Source organism: Herpailurus yagouaroundi, unplaced genomic scaffold, assembly GCF_014898765.1.
Source record: "Herpailurus yagouaroundi ecotype Mexico unplaced genomic scaffold, PumYag 191, whole genome shotgun sequence".
Lineage (NCBI taxonomy): Eukaryota > Metazoa > Chordata > Mammalia > Carnivora > Felidae > Herpailurus > Herpailurus yagouaroundi.
Window position 1 is genome coordinate 6,530,508 of NW_024412422.1, and position 26,506 is coordinate 6,557,013.

At 50.7% G+C, this 26,506-nt stretch overlaps 1 protein-coding gene and 1 long non-coding RNA gene across 2 annotated transcripts in view; one reads left to right on the top strand and one right to left on the bottom strand.

Moving 5' to 3' along the window:
- NOS1 (nitric oxide synthase 1) overlaps nucleotides 1-26,506 on the top strand; it is a 182,141-nt gene that overhangs the window by 20,484 nt on the left and 135,151 nt on the right. The window lies entirely within an intron of this gene.
- LOC121010270 (uncharacterized) lies at nucleotides 4,660-5,457 on the bottom strand. The gene is made up of 2 exons (XR_005781069.1): nucleotides 5,247-5,457; nucleotides 4,660-5,025 (listed from the first exon to the last, which is right to left on the bottom strand). It is a non-coding gene; the product is annotated as an uncharacterized LOC121010270 (long non-coding RNA).

Sequence of the window (26,506 nt, forward strand, 5' to 3'; positions counted from 1 at the left end):
TGGCTGGAACATGGAGCTGGGGTGGTGAGTGATCAAGAGAGGTGAGCCTGGGACACAGGCAGGTCTGGGTCAAGGAAGGGCTGCCAGACAGCTTATGGAACTTGGGTAGTGGGGAGTCAAGGAAGAAGGCAGATAAATTCAGATTGACACCCAGCTGGATGGGAATGAAGAGAAGGCAAGAGACCTACAGTTAGCAGGTGTTCACAGCAATCCTGGTGCGAGAGGGTGGGAACCTCAGGCTTTCTAATATGGCTAAGGAATTGAGGATGCAAATGGTGCCTGTCTCACCTCTGAACTCCCAAACTTGACCTATTCAGATGGCAGGAGCTAGAGAGTATCCCCAGCGGAGGTCAGGCACATCTTGGTTCAGATCCTGCTCATGGAGGAACTTGCTGTGTGGCCTCAGGCAACATGCTCCAGCTCTCTGAGCCTTGGTTTTCTCAACCGTAAAATAAGGCTAATTACCTACCTCACAGGAGACATAAGAGCATCTACTCTACTACTGTGTGAGGATTAAATGAGAAAATGTGCATAAAGAATGGTGCCCAACAGAGTCGCTGTAATTATTTCATTTATCACTTGTTAACTCTCCAGTGTACCAACACCTATTTTGTGCCACGTTCTGGGGACCCAGTGAACAAGACACTGTCCCTACTCTCAAGGATATCACAGGCTAGCTTGGGAGGCAGGCATGTATATAAAAGGGAGAGGAGAGTTAATCATGCCTACTGTACCTCGCAGGTATGGGCCATGGACGGCCGGGGGAATGTTTGAGAGAGAAGCTTCGAGTGTAGACAGGCAATGAGAACAGCCCCTGGGATCCCCAGTGCCAGCTGCCAGCCTGGGAAATCAGAGCAGGGGAACATGATCAGGCCTGGAAATCTCTCATTGGCATGGACTGACCAAGGGATGGTGCGTGTGTGTGTGTGTGTGTGTGTGTGTGTGTGTGTGTGTGTGTGTGTTAGGGTGGGCGAGGTTGCCTAAATAGCCCAGATCACAAGGCTCGTGGTGCAGGGTTTGTGACAGCCACTGGATCACGGGATCCATGCAAGAGATGCCACCTGAGATGAGAAAGGCATCCTGAGCCTCGCCTGGCCCTGGGCTGTCTGGAGAAAGGGCAAGGGTGGAAATAGCCCTGGACTGTCAGAAGCTACAGGCTGGAACAGCCTTCAGGATGGCACCTGACAGGACCTATTAACCGGAGAACTCAGCCTGCCTCTGACCTTGCCATGTCTAGAGCAGCTGCGGCCAAGGGGCACGTTGTTTATAATAGTAAAAAACTGGAAACAGCCTAAATGCCCATTAGGAGGGGAGTGAATAAGTAAAATGTGGTTTCCTTAACGGATACAGCAATTTAAAAAGAAAGAGGTAGATCTGTGAGCCGTCATGTAACAAGATCTCACACATCCTGTAGAGGAAGAAAAGAAAGTTGTTATAGGGCAAAGTGTAAAAGGGGATAATATTCATGTCTATTTCAACATCTGTACGTATACAAAGTAACACTCTGTATGTTTTACTGATACCTGTATTTGTATGTATCCATGGAAAGCAAGGTTGGAAACATACACAAGTAATTCACAGCACAGAGTGCCTCTGGGAAGCAGTTAACCTTAGAGGATATTTGATACCTAGAACAGATCAATTTTTAACACTCCTCTAGATGACAAGACTACTTGCAATAACAATTCTATAATAAAAGTTATTATTCTCATGGTTTGGTCTTTGGTTTTAAAGAATGAATTTCAATGTTAAAGATGCATTCAAATTCACCAAAATAGATCGTGAATGAGTGAAACATCTGTGCCTTACAAAACAGAGAACAAAAAATATTATACCTAGCGATTTGTTCTCCATTTCACTCAGGTTTTAAACACAGATAAGTTTTAAATGCCACTCCAGGTAGTGACAAAGAGTGACTGGAATAATTTGTTTCTGTTGTTTCTCCGTGTCTATAATCACTGTTTATTTTGAACCTACTGCTTAAATGTAGGAATATATATTATCCCAGAGGTTGGAGACACAGACCGAGCCCAAAGGTGACTTTGAACAATTCCAAACTGTGAGGAACTTTTGAAATGTAGCTGAGTCTACCTGTGTCGGGATCCAGTGTGTAACCAGGGGGTTCTCTGAATTAGCTTCCAGGCATAATACCATCTTCACTAAAAGTAATAAAAATGGGCTGATTTGAAACTTATTCTCAAAACTTAACAGTAATGCAGCAGTGGTTTACAACTTAGACAAACAAAATAGTTTCTCAGGGAGGAGTATTTATTTGATCTCTGACTTTGGTTAAAAGAGACACTGCTCAGTGATAATAAAAAGCAGACTGACTTCAGTCGGTTTTATTATTGCTGCAAACTTTTCTACAGACCGCTCCTTGTTGCCTGCTTTCAGGGCGGGCCACCCCCCTCAGCCCCGCCCTCGGGACCTCATTGCTAGGGAAAGCTAGGGTCTAGGCTAGGGGGTCAAAGGGGACTTTGGCTTTACCTGTCATTTTCTAATTTTTTCCAGCATAGTTGGCGAAGAGTCTGACTCCAAAGTCAGACTTCCGAGGTTCAAATCTTGGCCCCATGAGTGTGTGACCCTGGGCTAGTTACTTAATCTCTTCTGGCCTTGCTTTCCTTATCTGTAACATGGGGCTAACGATGCCTTTGTCAAAGAGTGTTTGTGCCGATGACGTGTGATACCGTGTTTAAAATGCAGAGAAACATCTGGCATACGGTAGGTGCTCAATAATGTCAGCCACGTTTTTAGGGGGACAATGTATTCATATATTAAGCACGTTGTTTTTATTTTTTTTTTTAATTTTTTTTCAACGTTTTTTATTTGTTTTTGGGACAGAGAGAGACAGAGCATGAATGGGGGTGGGGCAGAGAGAGAGGGAGACACAGAATCGGAAACAGGCTCCAGGCTCCGAGCCATCAGCCCAGAGCCCGACGCGGGGCTCGAACTCACGGACCGCGAGATCGTGACCTGGCTGAAGTCGGACGCTTAACCGACTGCGCCACCCAGGCGCCCCAAGCACGTTGTTTTTAAACATACATGCCTAAATAAATAAATAAATAAAAATAAAAATATATGCCTAAACATACTCCTACCTTTCAATCCAGGCAATCGCATGCCTTGGTATTTACTCAAAGGAGTGGAAATCTTTTGTCCACACAAAACCCTGCAGACAGATGTTTGCAGCAGGCTTACTTATAATTACTAAGATTTGGAAGCAACCAAAATACCCTTCAGTAGGTGAGTGGATAAAGTGTGGCCCACCCACACAATGCAATGTTATTTAGAGAAATGAGCTAGCAAGCCATGAAAAACGTGAAGGAACATTAAATGTCTATTACTAAGTGAAGGAGGCCAATCTGAAAAGGCTACGTTCTGTACGATTCCAACTATAGGACATTCTGGAAAGGGCAACACTAGGGGGAAGAAAAAAATCAGTGGTTGCCAGGAGGTACTGGAGAGGGAGGGATATATAGGCAGAGCAAGGGGATTTCTAGAGCAGGGAAAGTATTCTATCTGATGCTGTGATGGTGGATACATGTCATTATACATTTGTCCAAACCCATAGAATGCGCACCACCAAGAGTGAACTTGAATGTAAACTATGGACTCTGGGTGATAACCATGTATCAACACAGCTTCACCAATAGTAACAAACCTCCCACCCTGTGCAGGATGTTGACTGTGGGGGAGGTTGGGAGGGTGGGCAGAAGGATATAGGAACTCTGTGTACTTTCCGTTTAATTTTGCTGCGAACCTAAAACCGCCCTAAAAATTAAAATTTATTTTTTTAAAAAGCATATGCCTAGGGGCGCCTGGGTGGCTCAGTCAGTTAAGTGTCCAACTTCGGCTCAGATCTTGATTTTGCGGTCCATTGGTTCAAGCCCCATGTCGGGCTCTGTGCTGACAGCTCAGAGCCTGGAGCCTGCTTCGGATTCTGCGTCTTCCTCTCTCTCTGCCCCCCCCGCCCCCCCCCCCCCCCCCCCCGCTTGCGCTTTGTCTCTGTCTCTCCCCAAAAATAAACATTTAAAAAAAATTTTTTTAAGCATATGTCTAGAAAAAGGCTAGAATGCCAAAATGTTAATCAGGGTTAATGCAGGGTAGTAGAAATATGTGAAGTGGTTATTTTATTATGTGTGGTTCTTACAGAGTATGACACCTCCCTCCATCTCGAGGCTGGAAGGCAGGAAGGTAGTCTCCTGGGGCCTCAGCTGCTGAATCAGAGCCCTGCCCGCAGCACACCCTTCAGCTTTGGGTCTGAGGCTTCGAGACCTATTCAGGACAGCTATGACCTGGCCTATGGAACTCTCTGGCATGACCCAGGAGGCACCTTCTCTCTCTGGGTAGATTTCCTTTGTCTGGAGTGGACTCAGGGAGAACCCAAGCTGCTGAGGAGGTAGGAGGGCCTTGGGCCAGGCTGGCAAAGAAAATGGGGGCTGCTTCAAGGTTTAGAAGGATTCTTAGGGTGGAGAAATAGGGCAGGGGACTGGGCAGGAGCCTGGCCTGGACACCAGACCTGGTGCTTGTCCATACACCTGTCCACTCACCTTTCTATCTCTTTGGCCTGTCCGTCTGTCCATCCATCCATCCATCCATCCATCCATCCATCTGCCTATCTGCCTGTCTGCCAGTCCCTGCTCTCATGCATCCATTTAATTCGTTCATTTAGTCCACAAATATTTATTGAGCACCTACTGTGCGCCAGGAACTAGGCTAGGCCTGGGACGTCGCTGTGTGTGAACTGGGCGGACACAGTCCCTGCCCTCCTAGGGCTAACACTCTAGTGCGGGACACAGCAAGAACAAGTAAACAAACAGATAAGTATATAATCACAAGTCGGGCAAAGACTCAGGGGGAGACGACCAGGCTGCTGCCTGTCTCCTTCCGGCTGGCCCTCCATCCGCGAACGCTGGTACCTCTCCTGACGTTGCTCGCCCTGTCCTGCTAACGAGGGGGTCTGCGCCGCCGAACTTGCCTTTGCTCTTGCCCCAACTCGCCCATTTGTGAGCATTTCGGGGGCACCTGTTAAAGACACAGATTTCTGGAGACACCCACGCGGGTGCCCTGAGTGTTTTAACAAGCTCCCTGTTGTGAAAGGCTGCTGTGCACTGCCCGGGGAGGGAGGGGGGAGCCTGGAGCTCCACCTTCTCCCCCTCCCTTCAGCTGCAGCCCTGTCATCTCAGGTACAGTCCCGGGATCATGGGGACATCTGGGTCCAGGTCACAGGGCCCCAGAGGACTCACCTGGGCTGGTTCTCACGGCCTGGGGCCCTGCGAGGGAGGGCTTGCCGGGGCCGGGGGGCAGACCTGCTCAGTGCCAGGCTGCCAGGAGCTCGAGGAGGCCAGGCCTCTGGGAGAGCAAGGAGAAAGGCGCCCACGGGATCCGGATCCACCCGCCCAGCTCCGAAGCAGAAGGAGGAGGAAGAGGAGGAGCCTTGAAGGGTCTCCCCAGGTAGGAGGCCTGGGCAGGGAGGAGCACAGCCCTTCTGCCTGGTGGGGAGGGGCCTCTTCTGCCAAGACTTGGTAAAGAGCCCTCAGTGAGGCCCAGCCCAGGTACCGCCCACCTGACCATCCTGGGCAGGGTCTGAATTTGGTTAAGGAAATCGTCCCGCTGAAGGCACTGGAAGGGTGAGGGCAAGTTTGCCCCCGGGGAAGAGGGGAATTAGTAAGGCGTTCCTAGGGGTGGCAACAGTGGGAGCCAAGAACGGGGCTTTTCAGCATTCGAGAGAGATCCACACCATCCCCATTTCCTGAAGCTCCCGGTATACAGGAAAAGGAGGAAATTTCTAGACAGAGTGTTGAAAACTTGCTGCTGTATTTTAAATGCTTGCAATGAGCTAATGGGACCGCATTTAACACCCAGCCCACAACAGGGCAATACAAGTGTGCTGGTCCTAGGAAAATGAAGGGACTTGTTTTAAATATTGATTCATGGCGCATGGCTGGTGCCATAGCCTGGGGCTGGCCAGAAGTTAAAAGCTGTCCGATGAACGTCCCTGCTTGGGACCCTATCACTGCATCTTGGTGACTGTGTGAGCGACCCCACAGTCATTCGGTTCAGAGATTCAGGGATAACGGGTATCTGCCTTTGAAGTTCCTGCTCCGGGCAGAAGGAGGCCTGCGGGCACTAGGGAGACATGTAGGACTTCAGTGAGGGGACCTGGGGGTGTGGTTGTGTTGCAGGGTCACGGAGCACAACGGCCAAGGAAGAATTCTGGACACGTATGGTGCCACTCGGTAAGTTTAGTTGAGTAGCACAGAGACAGGACCCGTGGGCAGAAAGGGCTTGCCCTTTTGCTGTACGAGGCTGGTGATAAGACGAGGAGTGTTCGAGGGGAAGGGGACGTGCGGGGAACAGCAGATTATCAGTGTCTTCTTCGAAATTCTACTCGTAAAATTACTTCTGCAAGCTTTCCCTGGTGCTTATCGTCCAGTTCGCTATGGACTGTCCTTCAGATGTGCAGGCAGCCATGAGACCCTTGGGGAACGTAGCCACCGGCACGGATCTGATCCTTATCGGAACTGTGCAGGCTGAAGTTCGGCCTGCCGAGCTAAGGGTGAACGTGTTTCTGCTTCCGTCCCTCATCAGTGGGATGAGGCAGGCCACCGTGGGAGCGTGAAGAAAGCATCTCACCCAACCCGGGAGAGCCAGGGGGACTTCCTAGAAGAGGCGGGTCTCACCTGGGACCTGGAAGATGAGCAAGCAGGAGCCATGTAAGGAAGGGCACAAAGGGGGCTCCCAGAGGAAGGAATAGCAGGGACTGGACAGAGGAGGCTGGAGCCCTTGGTAGGACGGCTGAGAACGGAGAGGTGCGTCGGCAGATACAGAGAAGGATGTCCTCTCGGTGTATTCAGGAACTCGGCTTTTAATTCCTGAAGTCGGTCCAGCCAGATTTGCTTTGCTTATGGATGTTGCCAATGCGGATTTTTGCATATATTTGGGTTCTTTGCTGACACATCGGAAAATACAGAAAAGCAAAAACAGTTGGGGTGTTTGTCATGATTGGGAAATGCACGGGCAGCCTGTGGCTTTCTCTTTCCCACCGAAACCAGTAACGTGAAAATAATGGCTTCCGTTCCTGGAGAGCCCAGTGGGTGGGTGTCTCTGGCCTCAGGACTGTATAGACAAGAGATAGATAGAAAGATAGAGGAGTAAGTGATATATGATGTATATGTTAACTGTTAAAAACTTAGCTATTATATATAATTATTAAATATATAAGATATATTTCTTATCTGTTGCCACGTAAACTAGTCACCACAAACTTAGTGGCTTAAAACAACACACAGCTATGGTCGCAGTTTCCCTGGATCAGGAAGCTGGGTTTGGCCCAGCTGGTTCCTCTGTTTCATGATCTCTGATGAGACTGCAGTCAGGGTATCAGCCCGGAGTGAAGTCTCCTCCGAAGGCTCAGCTGAGGACAGCTCTATTTCCAAGCTCCCGTGCCAAGCGCTTAAGAATAACAACACGTTTGTGGGGTACCCACCCCCGTCCTCTCAGCATCATACCTATGCCTCTGGCACCCCTGACTGCTTCCTTGTCCCATCTCCTCCCTATCTCTGACGCAGGGCCGTTTCTGAACGTTCTGGGGGCTTCAGTTCCCAAGGGAGAGATCTGACTGCCTGGCTGGATTTTGAGGGCCAGCCTTCACCGTAAGACTCAGGCTTTCCCGGGATTGTGGTTGTTCCCACGTGAGTCCCTGACCACATGACATGGAAATAAACCCTTGCTGGGGCGCCTGGGTGGCTCAGTCGGTTAAGCATCTGACTTCGGCTCAGGTCGTACATCTCATAGCTCGTGAGTTCGAGCCACACGCCAGGCCCTCTGCTGTCAGCGCGGAGGCTGCTTTCAGATCGTCTGTCTCCCTCTTTCTCTGCCCCTCCCCCACTAGCACACGGAGCGCACAAACCCTGACCTTGACCCTTGTTAGCGTGTGAATCTCCTCGAGGCCAGTCCGCCACACCCAAGGGGGAATGTAGTCTCATACACTCATTTATTCTCTCACTCATTCATTCACTCCACACTTTGTGTTCACACCTACTGTACGGGCAGGCACTGTGTTGCTCAAAAAATGTATCATTCCTCCCCTCCTAGAGTTAAGTATGAGTATAAATCAAGTACAGGTTTACAAAAACGGGAGTTCTGTATTAGAGGTGTGGGGGGGCTGGCCTGGCTCTGCGTTGTGTAAGTCTAGAGAAATTAGCAACGAGTTGCCTCTCTTGGAAAGAGTAGAAGCTGAGCCATAAGGGAAGCAGTGAGGAAGGGGCACTTCAGACACAGGGAACTGTATGTGCGAAAGCACCGAGGCACAAAATGGCAATGATATATTTGAGGCAAGCTGGAAAGTCCGTCATGTGCAACATTTTGGCGAAAGGGGGTAACAGGAGTGGCGAGTGGACAGAACAAAATTGGAAGAGAGAAAGAGAGACCTTTTTTAAAAAGGGTGGGATCCCATACAGTAAGATGTAGCATTATGGTCTCGCCATTCCATGGCCCTTCTGTCCTGACCCGAGAAGCCAGCTGTCACACGCAAACAGCTCTGAGGCGGGCACCTTCTGTTCAGCCTGCAGTGCTATATCTTGTTGGGTTTGCTCTGGGGGTGAGTTGCCCGATTTAAAATTCAGGAGATTTTACATTAAAAGAACAAAGCTCAGGGTGCCTGGGTGGTTCAGTCGGTTGAGCATCTGACTTCAGCTCAGGTCACGATCTCGCGGTCCGTGAGTTCGAGCCCCGCGTCGGGCTCTGTACTGACAGCTCGGAGCCTGGAGCCTGCTTCGGATTCTGTGTCTCCCTCTCTCTTTGCCCCTCCCCCGCTCATGCTCTGTCTGTCTCTCTCTCTGTCAAAAATAAATAAACATTTAAAAAATCTTTAGATCAGATCATCTGGCCACGCTGGAACTTCCACATTCCCACCTGGAATGATCAGCCGGAGCTGAGGGGCGGGCGTGTGTTCAGCATCCCCTGGCTGCAACAGGGCGCCTAGGGTGGTCGCACGGAGGGTCCTAACCTCTCCGCTACCCTTTCCAGCCCCGGCACCTAAAGGGGCTGATCTGGGCTGTTCTCCAGAGGCCAAGCTGGCTGAGTGGGCTTCAAGGCAGCTCTAATCTGCCCAGACAGAGGGAAGCAAGGGAAAGAGGGCAGGGAAACGGAGAGAAAAGAGCCCAGCAAGCCCCCGCATGTCTTTCTGCCTCGTCCCAGGCGATTCTCAAAGTTCTTCTTCTTCTTCATCTGTGCCGCTCCTTATCCCCCCCACGCCCTGTAATCTCGTACTCACAGCTAAGAATCCAGTGCCAGGAAGAGTGGAGTTCACCACTTCCCCTGAAGCAGGAGGAATAAAGACATCACCTCACGGGTCACTGCGGGAAGAAACGGGCTCATATCCATAAAGCGGTGGGCACAGTACCTGGCACTTTGTTCGGGAAAAGACACATGCGTCTGTGCATTAATGTTTCTTCGATCGAGTTCTTTCTCGAAGTGTCTGTAGCAGACGCGGTCAGTGCCCTGCACCGATCCGTTACGATTTTTTCACCATATTTGTGCACACTGGCTCCCCGTGTGCGTTCACTCCCAACAGCCGGAACCCGCTTTGCCTGGGAGAGAAGCCGAGTATCTGGGAACTTGCATCCTCCTGGGGGTGGTCCCTGCCCGGTGATTGAGCGGGAGGCGTGTGGCCTCCTCACACCCTAAGGGGGACAACTCTGGGGTCTTGTCTACACTGTCTGCAGCACTTCCCTACAAGACCGAGCCTCTGGGGACTTTACTGATAGCACACCCCTCTCTTGGTCACCTTCCCTCCCTGTTCCCACCTCCCTTTCTCCCCGCCATACAAATCCTCATCTCAGGGTCTGCTTCTGGGGAACCCAACCAAAGACGTGATCTCTTTTCATCTCAGCCTTCCAAATGCCCCTCCCTCCCAACCTGGTTCCGTTGCCTCCTTGATCTCCCCACCTCCTCCCTGCTCTGCCTTCCCCTCCCGGCCGCCTTACCCGGGCACCTCCACCACCGACTTGGAAACAGATGGCATCATCTGGGCGAGAGAGCTCCCTTTGTGGTGATTTATGATCCTTGATTGGGCAGCCGTTATTTTTAGCTGCCTCTCTCCACCTTCTGCTGCCCTCCGCGATGGAGAAAATTCTGCCCTGGTTTGTGGGCATAAGAGGGTGTCTATGTCAGTGGTCTTCAACTGAAGACCCTTTTGCCCCCCACACCCGTCCCCAGAGACATTTGGCAATGCTGGGAGACATTTTTGGCTCTCACACTCACAGCTGGGGCAGAGGGTGCTCCTTGTGTCGGGTGGGTAGACTGGGGACACGGGCAAATAACCTACAAGGCACAGGACAGCCCTCCCCCACTCACAAAGAATCATCAGGTCCCAAATATCAGTGGTGCTGAGGTTGAGAGCCCCTGGGCTATGTGTTTCTCTACTTCCTTTATTTTGTCGCAGGATGAGGGTGTCATGTTCTCCTCCTGGAAATACAGAGGGGAAAAAACCAAGATGCTGTGTGGGCTGCTGTTTGGAGCTTGCAATGAGAAAAGGCCCAGAAGTGCTAACACCTGACACATGTTGGCATTGGCTCTATGCTAGACCTGTAGCAAGAGGCTTATGCCATTAGGTTCATCCTTTCTCACGGACGCCCTATGAGATGGGGACTCTTAATACTCCCCGTTTTGCAGGTTAAAACATTGAGGCTCGGAGAGATAGGGAGTGTGACTGTTGATGAGCACATTTGAGACGAGACTGTCCATGCCCTTAACCACTACACTAGATTTAGTCCACTGGCGAACAGCTTATAGAGCGCTTACTCCCAACAGGATACAGCTACGTCTGTTTATTGCGTAAGAGGCATCTGTGGTCCCAGCTTGAAAGCAGGCTGGGTGGGTACCCAGGAGAACTGACCGTCAGACACAATTACCAAGGCTCTGGCCTCATGAGGGGATAAGGGCCTATCCCTACGGATGTTCCAAGTCGGACAGGTGTGGGTCGTTGATGGCCCTCCGAAGCCTCTCCTTGCGATGTATCAGTCAGCCTCTACTGTGTAACAATCCACCCCCAAATGCAAATGCTTATGATTTTAAGTCACTATTTAAGTTCCCAATGCCGCAAGTTGGCACTGTAGGCTGGGTCAGGTTGAGTGGTGCTTCCGGTTTCCAGGGGGCTCGTTCATGCATCGGTGGTCAGCTAACCAGATCAACTGGGGGCTGGCTGATCTGGAAAGCTTTAAGCTAGGATGCTTTGCCCCTACCCCAGCTAGCCTCTCAGCCTCCGGCAGGCGATTCTGAACTTGTAAATGTAGTGGTACAGGATACGGGGCACTAGGAAATGTCACTTCTGCTGTATTTCGTTGGTCAAGCAAGTTACACAACCAGTGCAAATTCAAGGGGCGGTGAGATAAACTCCACCAACTTAGGCAGAGTCACAAAATGTTGCTGTCATTTTTTGTCATCTGCCATGGGGGTGTGTTCCTTCCACGCCCAGGTCCGGTATTTATGTACAGTCTTCATGGATGGTGGCACCAACACTTAATCTGGCTCTGAGAAGCTGTCAGTTACTTAGCTATGTAGCCTTGGAAAGTTACTTAGCTTCTCTGGACCTCGGTTTTGGTTGGTTGTTTTTTTCAGTTCCATTACAGGTAAAATATACCCCTCCTGCCTGCCTCATAAGTTGTCATAAAGCTCAAATAAGATAGTGGAGAAAGGAAGGCCTATTATTTCATAATCTGTCCTTGAGACAGAAGGAGGCCTGGCTGTTTACGCCGGGCACGTGCATCTCTCCCCCTGAGCTGAGTCTCCTGTAATTCATCAGTAGCCAAAGCTTGACAAGCCCCCAGTGGTTCTCCATCAATCCTCCTGTCTATTTTCCCAGGGAAAACCCAAGTGGCTTGGCCAGAAAAATCTCGAACTTTTTTCCCTCAAGTTCGAATATTAAGCATGGACCAAGGGCCCCTCTTGTGGCTTTGTTATTTGGTCTAAAAGCAAATTTTTGAGATCCGTGCCCTGAGCTCGTCTCAGTGAACCTCTCTCACTGGCAAAGCCTCTCTCCCAATTGACAAACAACAAACACAGCCTGTGTGCTCTGGGACATCTCCGAGGTCCTGAGAGAGCACGAAAGAGCTGGGTCCTCCCAGATGAGGCCAGGTCTGTGGAAGAGGATCAGGCTGGCTCAGTGCACGGTGGCCCTCCTGCAAAGATCATAGCAAGCCTCCCACAAGCCTGGGGAAACTGAGGCCAGAGGCATTAAAAGAGGAGCTTGATTATCCATGCTGGGATCATGGGTCTTTGGACTATTTGGAGAAGAGGAGAGAGAATGAACATTGTCATTCAGTTATTACAACTGATTCATACTATTCAGGGCTGGCTTTGTGACAGTGTCCCCTCCCTGTCAAGGCTAGGGACCATTCCTGTCCCATTCGCTGTTGTAGCCCTATGCACGGCACTGGGTCCTGTCTACAAGATGCGGAGAGGTGTGGAATGGTCTCATTTAATGCTCCAACAACCTATCCAAGCGGGCACCATTATTACCATCCCCATTTTGCAGATGACAAAGCTGAGGCCCGGGGCAGGGAGAGGATTGAAGTCACGCAGCTGGGAGGTGGCACAATCAAGATTCAGACCGGGTCTGTCTGGCTCCGAAGTTCATACTCTTCATGGCTGCACGGTGTCCCTTCAACTCCGCTGGCTCCATAATAGTCCAGGACTTTGGACAAGGTTCAGGAGGGTTACAGACGAGCACCTGCAAAGCAGAGAGATGACCCGGTGGGGCGGCGGGGGGTGGGGGGTGGGGGGGGCGCTCTTCCTGGGGAGGGGGAGGCAAACCACTGTTCTCTCTGGCCTCCTCCAGATCAAATGCACCCTGCCCCTGCTTCTGGTGCCAGCGTGTCATGTAGCAACAGGGACCAATTTGGACTTTTTGTACTGATTTCACACTTATTACATACTTAGTTGTAGCAGGCACTGCTCAGAGCTTGGCAGAAGTCATAGCCACAAGAGCAAAGCCTGGCAGATCCATCAGGCCTTGCAAACAGTCACAATTAGAAAAATAAGGGACCAAATGGACATTTAAGAGGCCTCCTCTTTCCCACCCCTTATAACAAAAAGAATCCTGCTTTCTCCTGCGTGCACGGGAAGTAAGGTTTTAAAAAAGCATTATTGAGCATGGCTGTGTGCCAAACTCTGTGTGTTCCCCATGGTCGTTGATCATATTCTTACAGTGCCGCTACGTTTATTCTCCCACATAGAGGGATTCCATGAAAATAGGAGTCAAATGATGTCACTCCCTGTTCAAAACCTTCCGGTGACTTCCGAGAAGACTCAGAGTGAGGTCCAATATGTCCTCACTGTGGTCCATAAAGCCCCCATTATCTCTAGGGTCTTTTCCTATCGCTCCCTTCTCACTGGCTCTGCTCAAACCACACTGCTGTTTCTTCAGCACACTGAGCATGCTTATACCTCAGGACCTTTGCACTGGCTGTTCCCTCCAGCTAGAAACCTATTCCCCCAAATATCCACATGTCTCATTCCCCCACTGACATCAGGTTTCTGATGAAATGATTCCTCACCAAAGAGGCCTTTGCTGACCACCCAGCATCCCCTCTCCCCACCATGTCCCTACCCTGTCCTATTTCTCTCCAGATCCCCATTATCCCCAGACACACCAGAACGTCAGATGTTAGCTTCCTGAGTGCAGGTAGCTGAAGTGTCCACTCTGTGTCCCCGGGACCTAGCACAACACCTGGCACTTAGGAGGCGTTCAAAAAGCGTTTGCGGAATGAATGAGCAAATGATGAGTGACCCTGTCAGATTAGAGTGAATGATCCTGCTTACAGATGAGGAACCTGAGACTGTGAGGTGAAGGGACCCCCCACCCTGTAGGAAGGCACCAGATGAGCAAAAGGACATAGGTCTATGACCTTCATAATATTCCGTCCTCTGATCTTCTATTGTTAGACTCTTACATCGTTTCTTCTCTTCAGTCAGTAACTTGATGACCCTCCTTATACATTCACCTTTTGTCCTGTGTCTGTTCATTTTCTTAAGATTTTATTTCTTACCTTGTTTTCCCTGTTTCTGCCACTGTATTCTGGAGGCTTAGATTCCAATTATTATTATTATTATCATAAAATAGTTTTACGGACTAGATCTTGCTTCAGGGAATTATTTGATATTTGCATTGTCAATAACCACCGGCAAAAAAATAGATCTATCTTTTCATTTTCCTGGTTTTATCACTCAGTATCAGTGCTTAAAAACCACTACCCTCGGGGCGCCTGGGTGGCGCAGTCGGTTAAGCGTCCGACTTCAGCCAGGTCACCATCTCGCGGTCCGTGAGTTCGAGCCCCGCGTCGGGCTCTGGGCGGATGGCTCAGAGCCTGGAGCCTGTTTCCGATTCTGTGTCTCCCTCTCTCTCTGCCCCTCGCCCGTTCATGCTCTGTCTCTCTCTGTCCCAAAAATAAATAAACGTTGGGAAAAAAAATTTTTTTAAAAACCACTATCCTCTCCACCACATTCTTGGATTATTTATCTTGATTTATTATTTGGTCAATTGGGGCTTATATCGGGGTACTTTTTTTTTTAAGGACACATAGGTGGCAAACTGTGTAAGCCTGTGTGAGAATGTATTTCTGGTGCCTTCCCACATAAAGACAATTTGAAGAGTGCAGAATTCTTGGATTATGATTCGTTACCCATGACTCGGTGTGTGTGTGTGTGTGTGTGTGTGTGTGTGCATGAATGCGCATGCGTGTGCACGCACACACGTGTGAAAGTACTGTGTTCAACTGTCACAAACATACAGTAAAATGCAGAAATCTGTAAGTAAAAAGTTCAACAAACAAGTTACCCATGTAACCATCAACCAGGTCAAGATAGAAAATATTTCTACCACCACGGAATGTTCCCCCTGGGTTCTTTGTATTCATTCTTCCACCCATATGATGCATTCTGAGAGTACTATGGTCTCTTTTGGTCTGTTCTTGCACCCTGATTATTTTAAGAAGGCTTCGTGCCCAAGAAGGGCTTGAACTCATGACCCCGAGATTGAGAGTCAATCTACCGACTGAACCAGTCAGGTGGAATCACACAGTACGACCCTTATGTCTGGCTCAGCTCAGTCAACACAACACCTTTGGGATTCATCCACCCTGTTACACGTAGCACTGGTTTATTCCTTGTATTGTTTCCATCTGAGTAGGATTCCACTGAATTAATATACCAGTTTGCTTTTTCCATTCTCCCACCAATGGACCCTGGGGTGGTTTCCAGTTTGGGACTACCATTCTCATGCGGGTCTTTTTTCGGACATCGGGTATGTGTGTGGGAGAGGAATTGCTAGATCATAGAGACAGTCAATGTTTACCTTTGTAAGAACCCGTCAAACAGTTTTCCAATGTGACTGGACCAATGCATACTAGTTCCACATCCTGCACAGCTCTTGAAATTGCCAGGGTTTCAAACAATTGCTGTGTTTTTGTTTTTGTTTTGTTTTTGCTTTTGCCTTGTTCCAACCATTCTGATGGGTGTGGAGGGAGGGTGTGTGGTTTTAATTTGTGTTTCTCTGATGACCGGTATTTTCCATCTTTTCATGTGCTCATTGATTGTCCTTCAGTCTCTGGTTTAGTTTTAATCTTCCGTTTCCTGTTTCCACTGTAGCTTTTAATTCAGCAGTCATGCTCGCTTCTCTTCAGTCTTCCCTAATCTCAGCTATGCCTCTTTCGTGAATGCTTCCTATGGTTTCTTAGAGGTGGCATTCCTTAGAGTTGTCTCAAGAACACAGATTAGAAATTTGATAGTTGACCCTGATTCCTTTATGATCTTCCCATTACATGAGGATACACCGTGCCATTCTTTCCGACACACCATCTCCTATTTGCTCGTTCTTTCTACGGAAGCTTTCTGCCCATACAGTGCAGGCAACTGAACCACGTTTTTCTAAGATTAGGCATCCTGTTGATCCTTCCGGGCCCAGTAGAAGTCAGAAGGGGAAAATTGAAGTTGTTACAGTGAAACATGTCTCGTTTGGGATGCCAGCCCCCTGGGGGAGCGGGCTGGAGACTTGCGCCATGGGCAACCTCATCAGGAAGTTCAGCTTTCGGTCAAATAGTATCCTTTCTCTGGTAATCGTGGAAGCAGGGGGAAGTTGAGGTAGTGTCCTTAGTCCCTCGCCAAGCCTGTCTTTCCTCAGTGGCAGTCGGCCGTGGCAGTCAGCCATGGCAGCACCATGGGGTTCCCTATAACATGGCGGCCCCTACTGCATCCTTCCCATAGGCACCAGCTGGATTAATTGAGCTGCTTGTTACTCCCCATTCCTGACAGTGGTATGCTCGGGGACCTCTCCTGCTGACTTGACAGTGACTTATTCTTTCTCACATGAACTTCCACGGATCTGTTTCGACCTCCCTCCCATCTAATCCCATCTATACTCTATCTTGCATAACTTACCTGAAGTTTTGGGCAACGTGGATGCCAAGCTTCCTTAGTTTACGGCACCAATAAAGGCTTTCCCCCTGGATTTTATATTTCATTACTAGCTTCAACAGATATCCTGAAGAGGAACATAGACCCAGCTCCAAAAGCCATCAGCCAGCCCAGAATTCCTTTGCTGTCCCCCGAAGCCACAGGAAGCTGGCATCTAATTAAATAGAGATCAGACCTCACCTGATAACCCACTCACTGTATTTTATTACACAACCCAGGAACCCTCTTATTAAATCTAAATTGCTCACATAACTGAGTGTACTGTAGATGTTTAATCATGGCCCAGGGCCTGTTTTTCTGCTCGAACTAAAGCACTTCCAGGTTTGGAGAAAAGGGAAGAGGAATTATTACACTAAAGCCCCTGAAGCTGTGGAAGGGCTTTTGTTTTTAAATGAGGGGCAATCTGAGGGGCACCTAGGTGGCTCAGTCGGTGTTAAGCATCCGACTTCGGCTCAGGTCGTCAAACCCCACGTCAGGCTCTGTGCTGACAGCTCAGAGCCTGGAGCCTGCTTCAGATTCTGTGTCTCCCCCTCTCTCGGCCCCTCCCCTGCTCACGCTCTGTCTCTCTGTGTCTCTCAATAATAAATAAACGTTTAAAAAAATTAAAAAATAAATAAATGAGGGGGAGTCTGGGGCCGGCCCTTCCCTCAGAAATGGTTCCCTCCTCCCCCCAACCCCCCCAGCACCTTTGAAGTTAGGCCAAGTCCACCCCAACTAAGTCAACAGCCCAGGCTTCGGCCAAGTCATAGATCAAGAGGTGGAGCCAGCAGTCATCTCCTTCCGGGCCCTGAGAAGCGCTCCCAACATCTCCACTGAGTGCATGCATTCCACATCCCATTGTACAGATGAAGAAACCCAGGCTCAGAATGGTCCAGTGGGGGGTCACACAGCCAGTGTGTGGCACAGCTGAGATTTGGATCCATATTTTATTTCCATTACTTCTCAGAGCAGACTGATGAGTTACGTATGATTATTTCCACTTTACCGGGAGGCAACTGACACCCCAGGGGATAAAACTGAGTGCCAAGCTCCCCCCGCCCCACCCCCGGTTCAGGTGTGGTGGAGCTGAGACTCAGCCCAGGCAGAAGGGTCGAGGAACCTGCTGGTAGTTCAGGACAGAGGTGTGACCTGATGGGAGAGTCTGGGGACAGGATAGCGGGTACCTGACTGACGAAGCCTCCAGAGTTGGTGGGGGAGGGAGTAGGTAGATGATGACTGAAGTCTCCAGAATGGTGGGGAGGGGTAAAAGGAACAAAGAAACCTGTATGGGATGAGACAGAAGAGGCAACCACAGGATGAAGTGGGGCCGAGACAGGGCAGCTGTGAAAATCGAAGGAAGAAGTTTTTTCGAATGACTGGGGGTCATCAAAGCCAAAGCTTCCTTGGAAGGGGTGCGGGATAGAGTAGGCTGGTCTGACACCTGATTCAGGAAGTCTGGGGCCAGCTCGGAAATGTACCTTTCTAACACCTTCCCACTTGACATCCATGCTGCTGCTCCAAGGACCACCTTGAGAACCTAGCCCATCACGGAGGTGTGGCTTCAGTGAGAGGAGGGAATATTAGCATGGCTTGGGGTTCAAGGTGCTCAGCCAGGTCCCTGAGCTTTTCCTCCTTTCTCTCCTGGCCTGGCCCTTCCTGTGGTCTCCCCCGGACCCTCCATTTATTTCTCGCCCTCTCTTTTGATTGGAGGAATAGCCCACACCCAATATGGCGCACTAATCTGAAAGGCACAGGCTTGTTGGATTTTTTTTAATGTTTTTTTATTTATTTTTGACAGAGAAAGAGAGAGAGAGAGAGAGAGACAGAGCATGAGCAGGGTAGGGGTTGAGAGAGAGGGAGACCCAGAATCTGAAGCAGGCTCCAGGCTCCGAGCTGTCAGCCCAGAGCCCGACACGGAGCTTGAACTCACAAACCGCGAGATCACGACCTGAGCCGAAGTCGGACGCTTAACCAACTGAGCCACACAGGCGTCCCTTTTTTTTTTTTTTTTAATTTTTTGGTGGATTTTTACAAGGATATCCACCTGCATTGCCTGGTATATATCCACACATCTGGATCAAGATGCAGAACGTTTCCAGCACACCTTGCAATCTCACTCGTGAGCTCTCGTAACCAATAACCCACCCCTAGAGGTAACTACGATTCTGGAAGGAACAGGGTCCTTCCTCTTGAACTTGCTAAGATGGAAGCACACAGAATGTTCTCTTTGTGCCATAGGCCCCTTCTTGATAGTTGGACAGTGTATTTTTATTTCTCGCTCCACAACACTCTCTCCAGAAAGTGCGGGTTACTGTGCCCGTCGACAATTCCCCGTGCCTCTTCCTCTCTACAAGTTGTGTCTCCTCAAGATCCTCCTACTGCTCATCGCTCTGGGCCCGACAGAGATTTCTGTATATCTGTTTCAATTCTCGAAACGGCCCTGTAAGGAAGGTGTTTCTTTTCCTGCCATTTTACAGATGAGGTTCAGAGAGGTGAAGACATTTGCCCCAGATCCCACAGCCTATAAGAAGCAGCCTCAGCCAGCTTGAATCCAGACCCCGCCCTTGACCACTGGATGATTCTGCCTTCCCTCCCGTTGGAGTCCTGGGACCGACTAGACATGCCATCAATGTTTGCTAACTGACTAGGTGAAGCGAACCCCCTTAAAACAGCTGTCAGTCTTGCTGTTTGGTTTTTGGAGTTGCTATGTTGAAAGCGCCTAGGATTCCTTCCCAGGCGGTAGGTCAAAGTCAGACCAGCTTTGCTCATGAGGTGAGCACTGGATTCACGTCCCCAGTGGTCCAGCCTCAGCTGGCCAGTCTGGGAGGCTGAGTCCAGGGGCCTGGAGGTTGGGCTCCCTGATGGACGTCTCCAGGAGCCATCAAGGGTGCAATCCAGTGGACTGTTTTTTGAGGCATCCTGGAGCCTTCCTGGACCCCCAGGTGTGATCTTTATGTGGCCAAAGCACAAGGCCACTTACGTAGGCAACAGGATCATTTTTTTCTCCCCTGGTTTTTCGAAGCAGAAAAGAGAGAGAGAGAGAGAGAGAGAGAGAGAGCTGGGGGAAATGGGCCTAATTATAAACGAGGATTGGCATGAAGTTCATGATGACTCATTTTTTAAATTGGTGTTTGACAAGAACAAGAAAGAACTGAAATCAGGACAATTAGGAGCTAATGAAGAGATTAAAAAACAGAGAGAAACGCAGGTAAAAGAATGAGCCTGGAAGGCCAGGCCTGGAAATGACTAAGTGTGCCTCGGGGCCAGGCTGGGAATGGGCGTCCCACGGGGGACCTGTCTAGAGACAGAGCGACCATCATTCCCTCATTCCAGATCCTTCTGTAGCTTCTCAATGCACATCAGAGAAAATCTCCATGTCTCACCTTGACCTCCAGGTTGTAGTCTAAGTGATGAGCTCATGTCTACCTGTCCAGCCTCATCCCAAGACATGTGGACCCTCACCCGTCCACATCAGGACTCTGGCATCCTCAAACACAACTTCAGGGCCTTTGCACATGCTCTCTCCTCTGCCTGGAATACCCCATCTTCACGTGAGGGGCAACGGTACTCATTCTTGGCCTTCAAGTTTGTATTTCAAGTCAGAGTAAATGTTCCAGAACACCTAGCTGAAGTAAGCCTCCCTTATCATTCTCATTCACTGCACCCTACGGCATTTCTTCGTAGCCCTTATCGGGGCTTGCAGTTAAAGCTTTTGTTCATTTGTTTGTACCTATGCTGCCTAGTTCCTCCTCTGAGCTATGAAAACGGAGGCCATGGGTATTTTGTTTACCAATACATCACCCAGCACAATGAATTACCCCTAGTAGAGTGAGAAAAGCAGCCACCTAATGCTGTACTTCCAATGCCAGCTTCAGGCACAGTTGGATCCAGGTGGCTTCGTCATCAGGGGATCTTTCTCCGTTCACTTAGATCTGCTCTCCTCCGGCTGTCTTCATTCTCAGGCCTTTGTTCTACCAGAATAGCAGCTCCAGTGGGAAAAGAGGCTCTCTTAATCACTGCAGACAGAGTTGAGCCACTATTTATCCATTGGACAGGCCTTCACACTTATCACTCGGCACCTACAATGTTCTAGGCACTGCTCTAAGAACTGGGGAGCCATCACTACACGAAAGGGACAGTGTTCTTGTCCTCTTAGAGCTTATGTTCTAGCAGTGGACGCGGGCAACATATAAGTCAGGATAAGAAGGCCTCTAAAATAATTGTAGCTGAGAGGGGGTTGGAGAGTAATGGGCAGGAGGTAGCAGATATGTGGTACCTCTGAGTGCCCTGGCCAGAGCCACTGGCTCCTCAACCAATGTCATGGCAGTGAGAGGAAGGGGGGAATTGTTCCCCAAAGGAAGATGGGAAGGAAGATCCACCCAGAAAAGGGTGGGATGCAGGCAGTCAGGCAAACCCAGGAGATGCCTCCAGCAAGTGCACATGGCGTGTACTCCTCTGTGCCAACTATCGGGGAAAAGCCTCAGGCACTGGATGAGAGAGGTTGTTTCTGGCCCCATGGCTTAGGGTGGTGGTCCTCTCCCCCAGGGCGGGACGATGGTGTGTCAGGACCAGCCTAGAGACGCTAGGGCACTCGAGTGTGTAGAGACCTGACTCGAGACAAATCAGAGCACATTATAGGAGGTCCCCACACACATATCCCTGGCAGTAAGAGAAACTTTCAGGAGCGGAAGAGAAGGACCTAGATTCTCCCACGGGTGCATGAGCGCTGTGTGCACCATGACCCCATTTCAGCCACGCTGTGCCTGATGCAGTGAACTCACCGGTGGGAAGTGGCACTCCTGGTGGTGACCGGGACTTTATTTCTCTGCGGTAATGTTTTTGCAGCCTTAAAATCAGGCACGCCCGTGAAGGTGCATTGCCTTATCTCTTCGGTAGGTCTCAGAAGAGTGAGAGCCAAGAATTGCAATTGACTGGTGCTAAACGAAAATTGGTGCCAGAAAGGGTACCTCCCAGAAATAATTGTGCTTTTGGGGAGGCAGCCAAACCTTGGGTGGGGTTTGTTTTTAGCAGGCTTAGAGGCCTTTTGGGGTTCCCTCATGTCTTTGGGAAGTCATCTGAGGCTGTGGGATTTGTGACCAAGGGCTTAGAAATGCCGTCTTGTCCTCAAGATGACCCTCTGGGACAGGAGTAACACCTGATTTTTATCTAAATGCCATCTCAGAATGTTTGGAAATGACTGCCTAGACCACCGCGTTGAACACAGGCACAGGCTCAGCAGGGAAGTGTGCTGTGATCTGCTAGTAATGTCTGCCAGGGGCAAGGGCAGAGCGGGCTGTGTGCACAGGCCAGCTATTTACCAGCTATTAGCTGATGAAATGGATAATCTCGTGCATCCTGGTGAAAAATGCCCAACTAGAAATAGACGCAGAGCAGTAACAGAGGGATTGTCCTGAGGCCCCTTGTCACGATGAAGGGCAGACTGAGTTCAGACGGCTCCTGGCTCCGCCACGTATGTCCCACATGACCTTGGGCAAGTTACCTGCCTCTCATAGCCTCGGTTTCCTTATCTCGTTACTACCGCAATGACATCACTCCTACCAAGTAGTATTTTTTAAAGATTAAGTGCGATCGTATATGCAAAACGATTCAATACGTTCTATGTCTCTGCTTCCCGCCCTGTCCCCCTGCCTGGGGGGTGAGGCAGTGGGGGGAGGTGAGAAGTCAGGAAGGGAAGGGAGAAGAGCCTGGAATAACTGGATAAGGAATGTGTGGAGGGGCTGATCTAGACAGGAACTGAGATTGGAACAACTGGAAAGGAACAGGAAGTTTAAAAAAAAAAACAAAACCCAGAGCTTCCACTAGAGATATGAGCTCATCTGGCTGGCACACAGCTGCCTGGAAAGGCGGTTGGGAGTTGTGGCTAAGAGCATGAGCTTTGGAGCCAGACTAGGCAGAATGGAAACCCAGCTCCACCTCGTCCTGGCTGTGCACTGTCACCTCTCCGGGTCTCAGTTTTCTCATCTGCAAAATAGGAGCAAGTAAGGGAGGCTTCCTCGCAGGGGCAGGGTGTTAATTAAAAGAGACCTGAGGGACGGGGAGCTGGGGGGTGGGGAGACTGGGTGGCTCAGTCGGTTGAGCATCCGACTTCAGCTCAGGTCATGATCTCACGGTTCGTGGGTTCGAGCCCCACACTGGGCTCGCTGCTGTCAGTGCGGAGTCCACTTCGGATCCTCTGTCTCCTCCTTTTCTCTGCCCCAACCCTCAACTCGCGCACGCACTCTCTCTCCCTCTCAAAAATGAATAAGCATTTATTTTTTTAAATTTTTTTAATGTTTCTTTATTTCTGAGAGAGAGAGAGAGAGAGAGAGAGAGCATGAGCAGGGGAGAGACAGAGAGAGAAGGAGACCCAGAATCCAAAGCAGGCTGCGGGCTCCGAGCCGTCAGCCCAGAGCCCAACGCGGGGCTCGAACTCGTGACCTGCGAGATCATGATGTGAGCTGAAGTCGGACGCCCAACTGACTGAGCCACCCAGGCGCCCCAATAAACATTTAAATAAATAAGTAAATAATGAATGAACGAGTGAATGAATGAGACCTACGGAAAGCACCAGCACAGTTCCCGGCACATAGTCTATACTGCGATGATCGTAGTCGTAATTATTGTTATCATCATGGTCTAGCAACATTCGCTTCTCTGTGGCCTGGAAGTCCACCATGAGGCTCCTTCTTTCTGCCACATCATCACCGCATGAACCTGGGGAGATGGAATACCTCCCGCTGCGTCCAAGAGATGCACCGTTCCTGCGGTCTGGGGTTGGAGGGCGTCCAAGGCTGCTGGGTGACCACGCCATGCCGAGGCTTCTGAGTCCCATCCGGGCAGATGGCGTCTCCTGGGTCCTTCATTAATTATCACACAACAGAACATTGCTGCTTCCCACTCTGATGCCCTGTAATCAGCCAAGAACCCTCACAATTCGATATTTGGAAACAATCAGCCCAGTTCACGGCCTCGGCACCATCAATTAATGTGGACGTGGACATAAATTATGGGGAAGCAGGGACGCACACAGGGGGATGAGGTCACAGCAGCCACGAACCTCTGGCTCAGATGAGATTTCCCCTGGAACGGGGCTGATAGTGCAGTGCTTCGCCCCTCGATCCCACAGCGGGGCCGTTCTCCATCAGGGGCCTTCAGGGACCCAGAGCCAGAAGCCTGTGGCCAGGGCCTCAGGGCTCCGATCCAGGAGGATGTGGGAGGAGTCCAGGTCGGCCAGCGCTCATACAGGCCACCTCGGCCATTCCCCTGCCTCCACTGCAGGCTGTTCCTAAGAGGAAGAAGCACAAAACCACTTACGTCTTGGGACAGGTCTCAGCTTCGGATGTCCCTCTGGGCAAGACGACAACACTGATGCCCTCTTCCAGCCCAGGCACAGGCTAAGGGTCCTTCCTGGACCAAGCCAAGGGCTCCTTGGGGCCCACTTCCTGGGAGGCCCACCCTATCTGTTGGGAAGCAAAGGCTCAGAGGCCAGGCCAACTCTGTCTTGAGTCCTCAGACACGTAGCAGCTGCGTGACTGCGTACAGGTGCCTTAACCGCTCCCTGCCTCAGTTTTCACATCTGGAAAATGGGGATTTCAAAAAACCAGATGGACCGGTGGGTTTCACACAGCGCCTGGTGCACAGAGAGTACTCAGGCCGTGCCGGTTGCCCGCGTAACGGTTAACAGATGGCCTGCTAGCTAGCGTCTCAGAGGGCTTCAGAGCTTCCAGAGCTCTTGAACACCACAGTCCCCGTGGATCCTCCGAAGGCCAGGAAAAGAAAGCAGACCAGAAGTCATCTCAAGGCGCTACCGGGGAGGAATCCACATCCAGGCTCGCTCACAAGGCTCTTGGCAGGCCTCGGCTCCTCGCCCCGTGGGCTTCTCCGTGGGGTTGCTCACAGCTTTCCCCAGGGCGAGGGCTCCCAGGGGCCCGCGAGTACTGGGTCAGCCACGTTGCAGCCATCGTCTTAATTAATCCTAAGGCAAGGGCAAGAGAAGGCAGGGAGACAGAGCTTCTGTCTTTTTGGAACCTAATCTCAGAAGAAGCGTCCGTCATTTTAGCCGTGTCATTAGAAACAAGTCACACTGAAAGGGGCGGGCCTCACAGGGATGTGGGTGTGACCACCAGGAGGCAGGGATCACTGGGGGCTCTGCGGGGGCCACCTGTCCCAGAGGGACAGTTAGCCAGGCACCAGGTTGAATGCTTTGCCGGCAGCATCCTATATAATCCCGATTTACGAGGGTGGGGTGGGAAAGTCTGCCAAACGCTGTTCCTCTCCCTGTTTTATAGGTGAGAAGGTTGAGGGTCAGAGGAGTCAGGTGACTGGCCCCGAAATCAGGAAGAGCGGCTGGAATTTGAACCATGTTTTTGTCATTGGCATTTTGCTCCACAGAGGTCAGGCCAGTGTCCCCTGGGATGCAGCCACAGACCGTCTGGGCTGCCCTGAACTTGGGAAGTTGAATATCTGACTAATGGGGTCAGGAAGCCAGCCTCCTGGCTGGTCAGGGGAACCTTGCAAACGAACCGTAATTCGGTAATGCAATTTCCTTGACTAGGGAAGACTTAAGTCTTCTGGGCCAGCAGGAGGAAAAGACGTGCCCTGTCTGGCTTGATCTCATGGGACGCCTGAAAGTTACTGAGGAATTGCAACCGGCCGGCACTGCCTGCTCAGGTGAAACTGGGAGGGTGAAACTGGTCCCACTGGGAGGAGGTTGCCTCGGACCCCCAGAGATGGCAAAGCACAGTGGCCTAGCCAAGGAAGCAAAGGGAAAGGGCCTGTTCATTCCTGACCCCAGCAAGCCCAGGGCCGGGCAGACTTCCAGATGTGGGCAGAGCTCATACCCAGAAGGGACGGGGACCCACACCCCAGCCAGCCGGGTTCGCCATCCCACCTCCGGCACTATCTGACTGTAGGACCCTAAGCAAGCCACGGACGCCTCAAAGCCCCGGTTTCCAGAATTGCAAAATGGAAGAGGCGGTAATCTAACCTCACAGGACCACCGTGAGGGCCTGCAAAGCACCCTGCAGAAAGTAGTTGTCTAGCAAACGGTGACTCTTTTCGGCACGGGGGGGACACTCTGGGCAGAGCTGTGTCACCACCGTGCTTGTTTCCCTCCTGCCTGGCACAGACTCAGCCCTTAATCACGTTGGGCTAATCGATTAGAGAATCAAGGAAAAATGTAATTTCTGAACAGGGTGAGGGTCAGAAGCTGCACCTTCCAGACTTGGGACCTTTTCTCAGCTGCAGAGTTGACATGAAGTGGGTTGTAAGCCTATTCTATAGAGAGCTTTGGCCAAAGGCGTCAGCGACATGAACTCCCTGCTTGGCAATCACGTGTCCTTCAGCCACCTCAAGGGAACAGACTGCCCACGACACCTGAGGCGTAGCCAGGCTGGTAAGCAGCTCCTGTGCCTCCTTGAGAGGGCCCCCTGAGATCCCACGGGGATATGGATTAATCCGGGGTGCCTGCCCTATGCCAGCTCTGCCCTAGACCCTTCGGGATGATCTGTGGCCATTCGCAACATACTAGGAAACCTGAAATAGTGTACTTGCTCTGTGACCTTGGGAGAAAGACTTGACCTCTTTGAGCTTCAGAAAACGGGACTCATCTCAGCACCTTACAGAGCTGTCCTAAGGCCTTGAAGGTGACACAAGAATTTCAGTGCCTGTGCCTGATAGAAATCCTCAGTTACTGGTAGCTCCCCATTGCTATTAAGAGATGTGCTTCTGTAGAGGGATTCTGCAGCCCTAAAGACCCCCTCGGGTCCCGAGGAATAAAGCTACATGTGTTTCTCTGGAAGCGGATCAAGGAGGAGCAGGACATGGGCTGGCAGCTCACAGGAGGGAGAAGGGACTGGGGCCTTTCTGAAGGCTAATGGTGGGCTGGGGACAGCCAAGAGAGATCCAGGTGTCACCTTGCACTCCTGAATGTCTGCCCTGGGTGCATCAAGGCTCCGCTCACAGAAATTTTGGTGTTGGCACGGGGGACAAAGAGACCGCCCATCACAGCTCTGTACTCTAGGGAGTAGCAGTGACAGTGGAGAGCAGGCATGGG